We start from the raw sequence: 11,476 nt of genomic DNA on the forward strand, positions 1-11,476 counted from the left end.
TATATATATATATATGTGTGTGTGTGTGTGTGTGTGTGTATGTATATTTATTATTTGTTTATTTATTTACTTACTTACTTTGGCTGTGCCGGGTCTCACCTGCATCACGTGGAATCTTCGCCATGGCATGCGGGTTCCTTAGTTGTGGCATGCTTGGTTGCGGCATGCAAACGCTTAGTTGCGGCATACGTGTGGGATCTAGTTCCCCAGCCAGGGATCAAACCCAGGCCCCCCTTATTGGGAGCATGGAGCCCTACACACTGGACCATTGGGGAAGTCCCCAACATTTGTTATTTGTAGACTTTTTTTTTTTTTTTTGCGGTACGCGGGCCTTTCACTGTTGTGGCCTCTCCCGTTGCGGAGTACAGGCTCTGGGCGTGCAGGCTTAGCGGCCATGGCTCACGGGCCCAGCAGCTCCGCGGCATGTGGGATCTTCCCGGACCAGGGCACAAACCCGCGTCCCCTGCATCGTCAGGTGGACTCTCAACCACTGCGCCACCAGGGAAGCCCAGTAGACTTTTTAATGATGGCCATTCTGACTGGTGTGGGATTGTACCTCATCATAGTTTTGACTTACAGTTCTCTAACAATTAGCGATGTTGAGCATCTTTTCATGTGCCTATTGGCCATCTGTATTTCTTCTTTGGAGAAATGCCTATTTAGATCTTCTGCCCATTTTTGGATAGGGTTGTTTGTTTTTTTGTTGCTGAGTTGTATGAGCTGTTTGTGTATTTTGGAAATTCATCCCTTGTCAGTTTTATCATTTACAAATATTTTCTCCCATTCTGTAGGCTGTCTTTTCATTTTGTTTATGTTTTCCTTTGCTGTGCAGAAGCTTGTAAGGTTGATTAGGTCCCATTTGTTTATTTTTGTTTTTATTTCTATTGTCTTAGGAGACTTACCTAAGAAAATATTGGTACAATTTATGTCAGGGAATGTTTTGCCTATGATCTTTTCTAGGAGTTTCATGGTGTTATATCTTATGTTTAAGTCTCTAAGCCATTTTGAGTTTATTTTTGTGCATGGTGTGAGGGTGTGTTCTTACTTCATTGATTTATATGCAGCTGTCCAACTTTCCCAACACCACTTGCTGAAGAGACTGTCTTTTCCCCCTTTTTATATTCTTGCCTCCTTTTTTGAATATTAATTGATTGTAGGTGTGTGGGTTTATTCCTGGGCTCTCTGTTCTGTTGCATTGATCCATGTATTTGTTTTTGTGCCAGTACCACTCTGTTTCGATTACTGTAGCTTTGTAGTATTTTCTGAAGTCTGGGAGGGTTATGCCTCCTGCTTTGTTCTTTTTCTTCAGGATTGCTTTAGCAATTCTGGGTCTTCTATGGTTCCATATAAATTTTAGGATTGTTTGTTCTAGTTCTGTGAAAAACGTCGTGGGTGATTTGATAGGGATCACATTAAATCTGTAGATTGCCCCCAACATTCATATTTGAAACCCCAACTTCCAATGTGACTGTATTTGGAGATAATGCAGTATCCCTTATGAATATACATGCAAAAATCCTCAACAAAATACTAGCAAACCAAAGCCAACATCATATTTGAAGGATTATACACCATGACCAAGTGGGATTTACCTCAGAATGTCAGGTTGGTTCAACATAATAAAATCAATCAATGTAATACATCACGTTAATAGAATGATTTTTTAAAAATCACATGATCGCTCCCACAGTATGGCCGGCGACATTAGCTAGCGCTCACTCTACTCTCTCTAACCGGGAAACAGCGGACTACAAGAGACTGAGCTGTATCTGCCTCTATTTCCAGCAGACTCATGTTCAACTTTCGCTCACACACACACACACACAAAAAGCCGGGAAAATTTTATTAACCCTTTTTTAAAAAAAGTTAATATAAAATTATAGCAAAAAAGGAACATGAACTTTAGTAACACAGCTGGAACAATCCACAGCGGCGGCGGCAGCAGCGAGAGAAGAGATTTAATTTAGTTGATTTTCTGTGGTTGTTGGTTGTTCGCTAGTCTCACGGTGATGGAAGCTGCACATTTTTTCAAAAGGACTGAGAAGCTGCTGGAGGTTTAGTTCTCCAGGCAGCAACCCGATGCAAACCAAGGATCTGGGGATCTTCGCACCATCCCAAGATCCGAGTGGGACATACTTTTGAAGGATGTGCTATGTTCGATCATAAGTGTGACAAAAACTGACAAGCAGGAAGCTTATGTACTCAGTGAGAGTAGCATGTTTGTCTCCAAGAGACGTTTCATTTTGAAGACATGTGGTACCACCCTCTTGCTGAAAGCACTGGTTCCCCTGTTGAAACTTGCTAGGGATTACAGTGGGTTTGACTCAATTCAAAGCTTCTTTTATTCTCATAAGAATTTCATGAAGCCTTCTCACCAAGGGTACCCACACTGGAATTTCCAGGAAGAAATAGAGTTTCTTAATGCAATTTTCCCAAATGGAGCAACATATTGTATGGGATGCATGAATTCTGATTGTTGGTACTTTTGTACTTTGGATTTCCCAGAGAGTCGGGTAATCAATCAGCCAGATCAAACCCTGGAAATTCTGATGAGTGAGCTTGACCCAGCAGTTATGGAACAGTTCTACATGAAAGATAGTGTTACTGCAAAGGATGTCACTTGTGAGAGTGGAATTCGTGACCTGATACCAGGTTCTGTCATTGATGCCACACTGTTCAATCCTTGTGGGTATTCAATGAATGGAATGAAATTGGATGGAACTTATTGGACTATTCACATCACTCAGAACCAGAATTTTCTTATGTTAGCTTTGAAACAAACTTAAGTCAGACCTCCTATGATGACCTGATCAGGAAAGTTGTGGAAGTCTTCAAGCCAGGAAAATTTGTGACTACACTGTCTGTAAATCAGAGTTCTAAATGTCTCACAGTGCTTTCTTCGCCCCAGAATATTGAAGGTTTTAAACGTCTTGATTGCCAGAGCACTATGTTCAGTGATTACAATTTTCTTTTTACCAGTTTTGCTGAGAAGCAGCAACAACAGCAGAGTTGATTAAGAAAAATGAAGAAAAAACGCAAAAAGAGAACACACATAGAAGAAGGTGGTGGCTGCTTTTTAGATATTGATACCAAGGGCCATGCTTTCCATAACCACCACCTTGTAGTTGCAGGAAGCCCTAGATGTAATGATAGTGTAATCATTTTGAATTGTATGCATTATTATATCAAGGAGTTAGATATCTTGCATGAATGCTCTCTTCTGTGTTTAGGTATCCTATGCCACTCTTGCTGTGAAATTGAAGTGCATGTAGAAAAAGCCTTTTACTATATGAAACTTTACAACACTTGTGAAAACAACTCAGTTTGGTTTATGCACAGTGTAATATTTCTCCAGGTATCATCCAAAATTCCGCACAGACAAGGCTTTCATCCTCATTAGGTGTTGGCCTCAGCCTAGCCATCTGGGACTGTTCTATTAAATTGCTACCAGGATTTTGCATCCAGTTACCTCCACTTTCTAGAACATATTCTCTACTAATGTTATTGAAACCAGTTTCTACTTCATACAGTTGTTTTTGCAGCACCAATCAAAGTTCTTCTTCCACAAGTCAAGTCCTCTACGAAAATGACTGCAGTTATCCATTTTGTGTATTACTATCTCACTGCTTCCTATACTTGTGTGAGTTTAATTGATTCATTCCTCACCATGGTATCTCCCTCCCAACCACACCCCCCCATAAAGCAATACACTGTTACACTGTGGGTTTACACTAACCTTATACCCCAGAGGGGGAATGGGGGGATGGACCCGGGGCTTAATTTTCTTTTAAGGTCAAGGGAGTTTGGCATTTTTCGTTACCATGAGCTCTTTTGGAATAAGCTGGTGTTGATTAGCAAAGAAGGTGTAGATTGATACTAGGGAATATTGGCAGAACTGTATGGAAACTGTATGCCATTCTGTGCCCCCCATTAAATGAGATTAGCTTCTCATGGGTACCATGTCTTTATTAACTTGCTAAGTAGTAGTATAAAAAAATTATAACTAAATTTGTTAGCAAGGAGATTTAAGATAAAGGTTGTGTTGGATTCAACAAGTCAAGTCAGCTCAGATGATTCACCTCAACTTTTACTTTCATAGCCATTTCCACTAATTTCTATTAATGATATGCCATAAACTTTGGTTCAAAGCAGAATCGATGTCTTTGCCATCTTGTGACTTAAAAAGTTCTGTGACTTTGTGATGCATGTGATAGTGTTCTGACAGTTCCTCTTACTGGTATTTCTTTCACCGTGGAGTAACATCAAGTGATGAATGAGAACTGTTCAGGTTATTCAGACATACTACACAGTGAAGCAGAGTGCTATCCATAAAACATAACATACAAAATTCCAAAATGGTCAATGGGAAATGACTAGAAATACAGGCTTAAAAGAGTTGGCATCTTTTAGCTGTATTTGCTAATACGGACGTTTGTATTTAAGCAGCTGAGAAAAGAGCAAAGTTGACTCAATTTTGTATTTCTTCTTGTCCTCAAACAACTTTTTATTCTTTCTGGATTGATGCAGTGATGTTTTTGTTCCTTCCGTATTTATAAATGAAACACTTTTTTTAGTGTTTCTAAACATAAATTCTACTTGGTTTGAAATCAAGTGGTTGGAACAATTTTGACTTATAAACATGTTGTTGATTCAGAGCTTCATTGAAGAAGCTTTCAATCAATGGATCAGTCTGGTTCTGTAATTAGCGCACAGTACCTAATGTTTTGGTGCTATTATGAGGACCAGTGGTCAAAGTGGATTTTGTTCTTGAACAGTGTCCCAGTAGATTTGATGAACATTTATTGGCTTGAGGTCTGATTCCCGCCCCCCGCCCCCACCCAACAGATTTAAGATTTCCATTTAATGTTGAGAAACTGCACAAATTTGTATGGAACAAAGCCTAGAAAAATGAAAACTATAGATTGAATAATCTAAATTAATCCTAGTATGTATGATAGAGGAGGGAAAATTTTGGTGCCATAATTTCTGTCTTCATGGTGTTGGACTTAAATCAGTTGAAATGTATTTCTGTACCACACTTTAAGCTTCAATAAAAGTTTGCTTAATTCGTTGTCTAGTGACATTCAGAAAGTTTTCTGTTGATGTATTTTTTTAAATAGTATACATGACCAAATACTAGACATCTAAAGTTTTTATAATTAATTGAGTAAATCAGTATTTAATGATCATTTTTTAAGATTTATGGGAGTTGTCATAAAGATAAGATCTCTAAGCTCCTGGGAGAACAGATTTAAACATTTTTTTGTTAGTGGCTTCATACCTGAAGCTCAAAGGCAATCATCCGGGCTATATACCAGGATATCAAAGAGTAGAGAGGGTGTAAGTAGTAAGAATAAGATTGCTAGAGTTTGGAGCTAGAAAAGTGAAAAGTTTGAAGGTGGAATAGTCTTAACATTTATTATGAAATAGGCTGTTGATGGTGGGGTGGGGGCAGAGTCTAACTCATGGTTATTTCTATTAACTAGAACAGAGTTATAAGCTTTTGATCATTGTGCCATGCAGGTACATATGTCATCATCTGAGTTAAAAAGGGTTGATCATAGAAAAGCAGGTTGTTACATATGTGTGCAATACCTACAGAACCAGATTCTTTTACATGAACAGCTGAGTTTGGCAGACACTTGGTGTTAATCAGATTCAGGGACATACTCTGAAAAATATGGTAAATGTGATATCACACTATGAAAGATAAAAGGCTTTTATTGTCCTAGTCAGATAACTCACCATTTCCTGGCTACCCACCTTCAAACTTGACTTTCTCATCTACCCTTTTTGTCATAATGGAAGAAATATTGGTCCTTTGGTTTCTATCCACCCATTCCTACCTTCAGAGACTTTCTGAGTTCACTGTAAGCATGTCCACTGTTGATCACCATCAGTTTGTTTTACTTTTCTAGTTTCTTCCCACTTATGTTTGCTCCTTAGGGGCTACTTTATTAGTCCTTTACAAGATGACAAGTCACAATTCTTACCCCAACTGAACCCTCTTCAGACTACTTCTTGCAATCTAGCATTTTCCTGAGTTGTTCAAACCAGAAACCTGGGATGAAATTGAGGCAGGGTCATAGAGATCTGTTATGTGACTAAGATTGGAAGAAAACCATTGGCAGTGTCAAGAGATGTCCAATATGCTGTTGGATATGTGAGCTAGGAGCCAATAAAAATACGTCGAGATTTGTAATTAAACATCTTAATTGGATGTATGTTAAAAAAAATTGTACCTTGAACCTTCACACCCTAGCTTCAATAGTCCTCAATTCTGCTTTGGTACATTCATCTATCCATATTCATATATACCTACCTCTTATTAGGTAAGATTTATAAAATTGAAATACACAAATCTTAACTACAATTTTGAAAATGGATATTTTTAGACCACAGTCATATCAGGACAAAGGAAGGTTCCCTTATTCTCCTACCTAAGCAACAAAGCACTACCCCTACTTTAGTTGGTAGTTTAACTACTATCCATATTTTTTCACCATAGACTAGGGTTTCCCTCCCCCCCAGCTCTGAAACTAAATGGAATCACTTAATGCTTTCATTAGTATAAAGTTTTGAGAGGTTGAACCATGTATTTATTTTTATTGCTGAGTAGTATTCCATTATATGAATGTACCACAATTTGTTTAGCTATTCTGTTAATGAACATTTTGTTTCCAATTTTTGGAAAATATGAATAGAGCTGCTATGAACATTTGCATATAAAAACAAAACAAAACAAAAAATCACATTGATATAGAAAAGGCATTTGACAAAATCCAACACCATTTCATTAGAGAAAACACTTGGAATACTAGGGAAGTTAACTTTCTCAACATAATAAAGGATACTTGTGAAAAACCCACAACTAACTTCTTACTCAATGGTGAAAGACTGAAATCTTTCCCTCTAAGATCACAAACAAGACAAGGATGCCCACTTTCACCACTACTATTCTTTTCTTTATAAATTTATTTATTTATTTATGGCTGCATTGGGTCTTTGTGTGGGCTTTTCTCTAGTTGCAGTGAGCAGGGACTACTCTTCATTGAGGTGCATGGGCTTCTCGTTGCAGAGCATGGGCTATAGGCGCACGGGCTTCGGTAGTTGTGGCATGTGGGCTCAGTAGTTGTGGCTTGTGGGCTCTAGAGCACGGCTTCAGTAGTTTTGGCGCACGGGCTTAGTTGCTTCGTGGCATGTGGGATCTTCTTGGACCAGGGCTTGAACCCGTGTCTCCTGCATTGGCAGGCGGATTCTTAACCACTGCGCCCCCAGGGAAGCCCTCACCACTACTATTTAACATTGTATTGGAAGTTCTAGCCAGATCAATTAGACAAGAAAAAGAAATATTAGGCATCCATATTGGAAAAGAAGAAGTAAAACTATCTGTATATACACATGACATGATCCAAATTATAGAAAAGCATAAACAATCCATTAAAAGTTACTAGAACTAATAAATAAATTCAGCAAAGTTGATGATACAAAATAGGGAGTGAAAGTCAATCTCTCATTCTCACCGCTTAAAGGTAATCTTCTTAGAGTTTTTTTTGGTGTGTTGTGTATGTGTCCATACAGTTTACATGTATTTACAAGCATATAAAGTATATTTTCATGTGAATGAAATTGTAGTTTATACGCTTTGCTTTTCTGATTAACATATACTTTTGTATGTTAATAGCATATACTTCCACCCAGTTCTTTAATAAGCTTTCTGGTATTCTATGGGAAAAGTATAACACTTTCTAACCAAGGGTTAGACTGATTCCAATTTATTTGTATCTCAGATGCTACAATGAACATTTGTATTGATGTGTGTATACACACACACACACACACACACACACACACGTGCCAATATATATTCAGTGGATGATATCCCAGCAGAGAAATTGCTTGGTAAACGTTATTACAAAAAATAAATAAGTTACACGTGTTTGGGGGCTAGGACCCTGAGACTGCTCACGCGAAGCTGTGCTGCACAATTTGTCCACCAGGTGGCAGGAGAGGTCTATTAATCTATTAGTCTATTAAGGACAACTGCGCATTGTGCATTCAGAAAACTTTCAAGTATCACAGGCTGGTCTGGATTTTTTTTCCTCCTAAATGATGTTACTGTTGTTCATCTATAACAATGCTAATTATTTTCTATAAGGTGAAGCTGATGTGATATTTTCCGTCTGTGGTCATGACTTGTGCTGCTGTTCCTGGTAATGTGCCTCAAGTAAAGGAATCTAAAGACACAATATTAATATCTCCTACATGACAACGAATAAGAGAATGAATTACAACATCAAATCCTAACAAGGCAAGTTTCATGAATGACAATAGCAGAACATTTAGAATATTCCTAGTCACCACTTTACTTAGTAGTGATCAAACATTTTTCTAAAACTGTTGGTCACAGTGCACAAAAATCATAAAGTTCCTAGATTTTTCCTAGTTGTATCTTCTCGAGAGAAAACTGATGATTGTTTTAGACACCAGGCCCCTTGGTCATAAGCCATCTTTGCAATGCCAGAGGCATAATGGGAATTGGATAGAATTAAAGTGCCCAGAAACAGAAATAAGGAGCAAAAGTTGGACTACTTATTGTAGAGACTTACTTCAGGAATTGTATTTAAGGGTTGGGAAGAGGAATTAATTACATAGACGCATATACCATAGAAAGTAAAAGTTCACAGAAATATACTGTTTTAATAAAACATGAGAATATCTTGGCTGTGTTGAGGTTCAGGATAGTTCTGACTCTGGTTAGAGAACTGTCTCTGGATAACAATAATATTCCTACATAGGATCTTGGAAGATCTAGATGCTGATGGTGCCGGCTGGAATCCTGCCCTCCTGCCCTCTTGTTCTAACTGCATGGAGGGTTGAGGAATCCCTGTAAGTCAGGTCTTCATAATCATTGTATTTCAGGATCAATTAAACATCAGAGCCTAATGAAGAATATCCATGACAGTGGGAAAGGAACGGCTCCAGAAGTTCTTCAAAACTCCTTACCTGCTGGGAGATTGATTTTCTCTCTAAATTAAAAAGCTATTCTGGTACAGCAGTTTTCAAACTTATTTATTTTTAGCAGCAGACTCTTATAAAAGTGAAATTTTGACATCGAATCTCAATATATAAAATGTGAATAGATTAACAAAAAAGACTAGGACCACTGGTTGAAAATCCTCTCAATTTACCCCACAGGTGACCCACGAAGGCACTAGGGTTTCCTAAACTCGACCAGGTGGCTCTGCAGTGGTGACAACAGATGGAGCCCCACCCACCCTGGCCAACCTGCTCCCAGGTTCATGACACCCTTGGAGTCATCCTTGACTCACTGAACAAGCACTTATCTGGAGCTCACTGTTTGCCAGGTACCGGGACCGAGCGTGGGCACACAGAAATGAGCCAGGCCTGGTCCCATCCCAGAGCTCAGTCTAGTGCAGGACGCCTTTCCAAACTCCAGAGCGCTGTGATTGCCTTGGCTGCTCATTAACAATGCCTGTTCCTGGGCCTCACCCCAGAGATAACAATTCAAAAGCTAAGAGAGAGGTTGAGCCTAGACACCTGCTTCCTTAAGAAGCATAATCTGGTGGGAGAGACAGAAACACAAACTGGTGCAGTAATTCTAAAACAATGTGCTGAGAGTAATGATGGAGGTATCGGGAGCAGCCACAGGAGGGCAAGGGGGCCGAGGACCACCCCAGGGCACGGCCAAACAGAGCTCTGGAGGGTGTGTGGCAGGATGATGGGACACTGCTCTGAGGGGCCAGCTAGGGAGCTGTGCAGGAACCCGGAAAGGGTGGTGCTGGATGGAGCCAGGTCAGGAGTCAGCAGGGACGGTGACAGCAATACTAACCACAGTCATGTACTCTGTCCTCATTAATTCCCACAAGTCCCAAAGGACTTTGTTTTTTTACTAGTAGTGTGCCCATGTCAAGGATGATGATACTGACATTTGGAGAGGTTAGCAATTTGCAGAATGAGAGCCAGGACTTGAACCCAGGTTTGTTCCTCTTCAAACCCATGCCTTCAGCTACAACTATTAAATCTTATTGACTCTTAATGCGGAAGAAGTAAGGGATTAAAACAATCTAGAAGAGGTAAATCCCAAAGGACTTGATGATTGTTTGGATGTAGGGGTCAGGGTCTAGCTTGGGGCGCCTGAGTGATGCCAGGGACCTGGGCAGTGAATCCTAGGAGAGGAGTCTGTTTAAGGTGGGAGATGCGTGGCCATGATGCGTTTGAAGTAGGACCTAGAGAACAGCCCGTGGGCAACTGGACAGATGGGTAGGAATGAGATGGAGAGGCAGGCTGGGGCCTTAGTGGAAACCAGGACACTCAGAGCAGGTGTAGAGGGGGAAGAACAGAGAGGGAAGAGGCGTGTATCCTGGGAAGGACCAGTACAGAGGATGCAGAGGGAGCAGAGGTCCCAGGAGAGAAAGCCCAGTACTTTTCATGCAGCACAGAGGCCCGGGGGAGGGGGACAGAACAGCACCCGCTGGACTGGAAGTGCGATGGTTACTGATGACTAACGAGAGGTTTCGGGAGCCCGTTCCAGCCTGCGGTGGAATACATAGCAGTAAAGGAGCGGGAAGAGCAGATGCGGACTCTTGCTTTGAAAGGTTTAGATGTGAAGTGGGGCACAGCTCCCAAGATGCTGTGTGGTGGGGCCAGGGGTCTCCATTTCTAACAGGCTCCCTGGCAGCTCTGCTGCTCCTGGACCAGACTTGGTGAAACAGAGTGAGTGAAACGGTGGTCTTTGACCAACAATGGAGGTAGCAGTATAGGACTTGAAGCCGGGTGTGACGTTCATCTGTGTTCAACAGTCATTGATTTATTGTGTGCCTATTAGGTTTCTGACTCTGGAAGTAACAAGGATAATGATAACCTAGTTCTTGATGGTCATAACACGTGGTGGTAAGTCTCAGATGCAAGTACGTAGAAGTAGTGATGGAACCACAGAGGTGCTGACACCTGAGCCGGGCTTGGCCGCTGGGACCCAACAGCTGTGTGTGAGATGGCTTTGAAGGCGAGGCGGGTGCAGGTCACAGTGAGCCTGAAGGCCACCCTCACTGCGCTCCTGCCCTCAGGCCCCAGCTCCACCACTAAGTAGTGTCTCTACAGAGATGTTTCCTGGTTAGGGTCTTGGTTTCCCCACAAAGTCTCAGTGCAGTGTCTTCTGACTGTCACCATCGGCCCAATTTCTTCAGCCTCATGCTCAATCGTGTTTGTGGAACATGTTGATTGTAAATGATGATGCATTTTTTTTTAACTTTTTTTTTCAGTGGTTTGAGAGACGGCAATTTACTTATTTATTTATTTATTTATTTTTGGCTGCATTGGGTCTTCATTGCTGTGCGCGGGCTTTTCTCTACTTGCGGTGAGTGGGGGCTACTCTTCATTGCAGTGCACAGGCTTCTCATTGCGGTGGCTTCTCTTGTTGCGCAGCATGGGCCATAGGTACGAGGGCTTCAGTAGT

General features: G+C 40.8%; 1 pseudogene; it reads left to right on the forward strand.

Annotated features, from left to right (window-relative positions):
- Positions 1–2,009: 2,009 nt before the first annotated feature.
- On the forward strand, positions 2,010–3,013 carry LOC103072693 (S-adenosylmethionine decarboxylase proenzyme-like; annotated as a pseudogene).
- Positions 3,014–11,476: the final 8,463 nt, after the last annotated feature.

Source organism: Lipotes vexillifer, unplaced genomic scaffold (genome assembly GCF_000442215.2).
Source record: "Lipotes vexillifer unplaced genomic scaffold, Lipotes_vexillifer_v1.1 scaffold848, whole genome shotgun sequence".
NCBI lineage: Eukaryota > Metazoa > Chordata > Mammalia > Artiodactyla > Lipotidae > Lipotes > Lipotes vexillifer.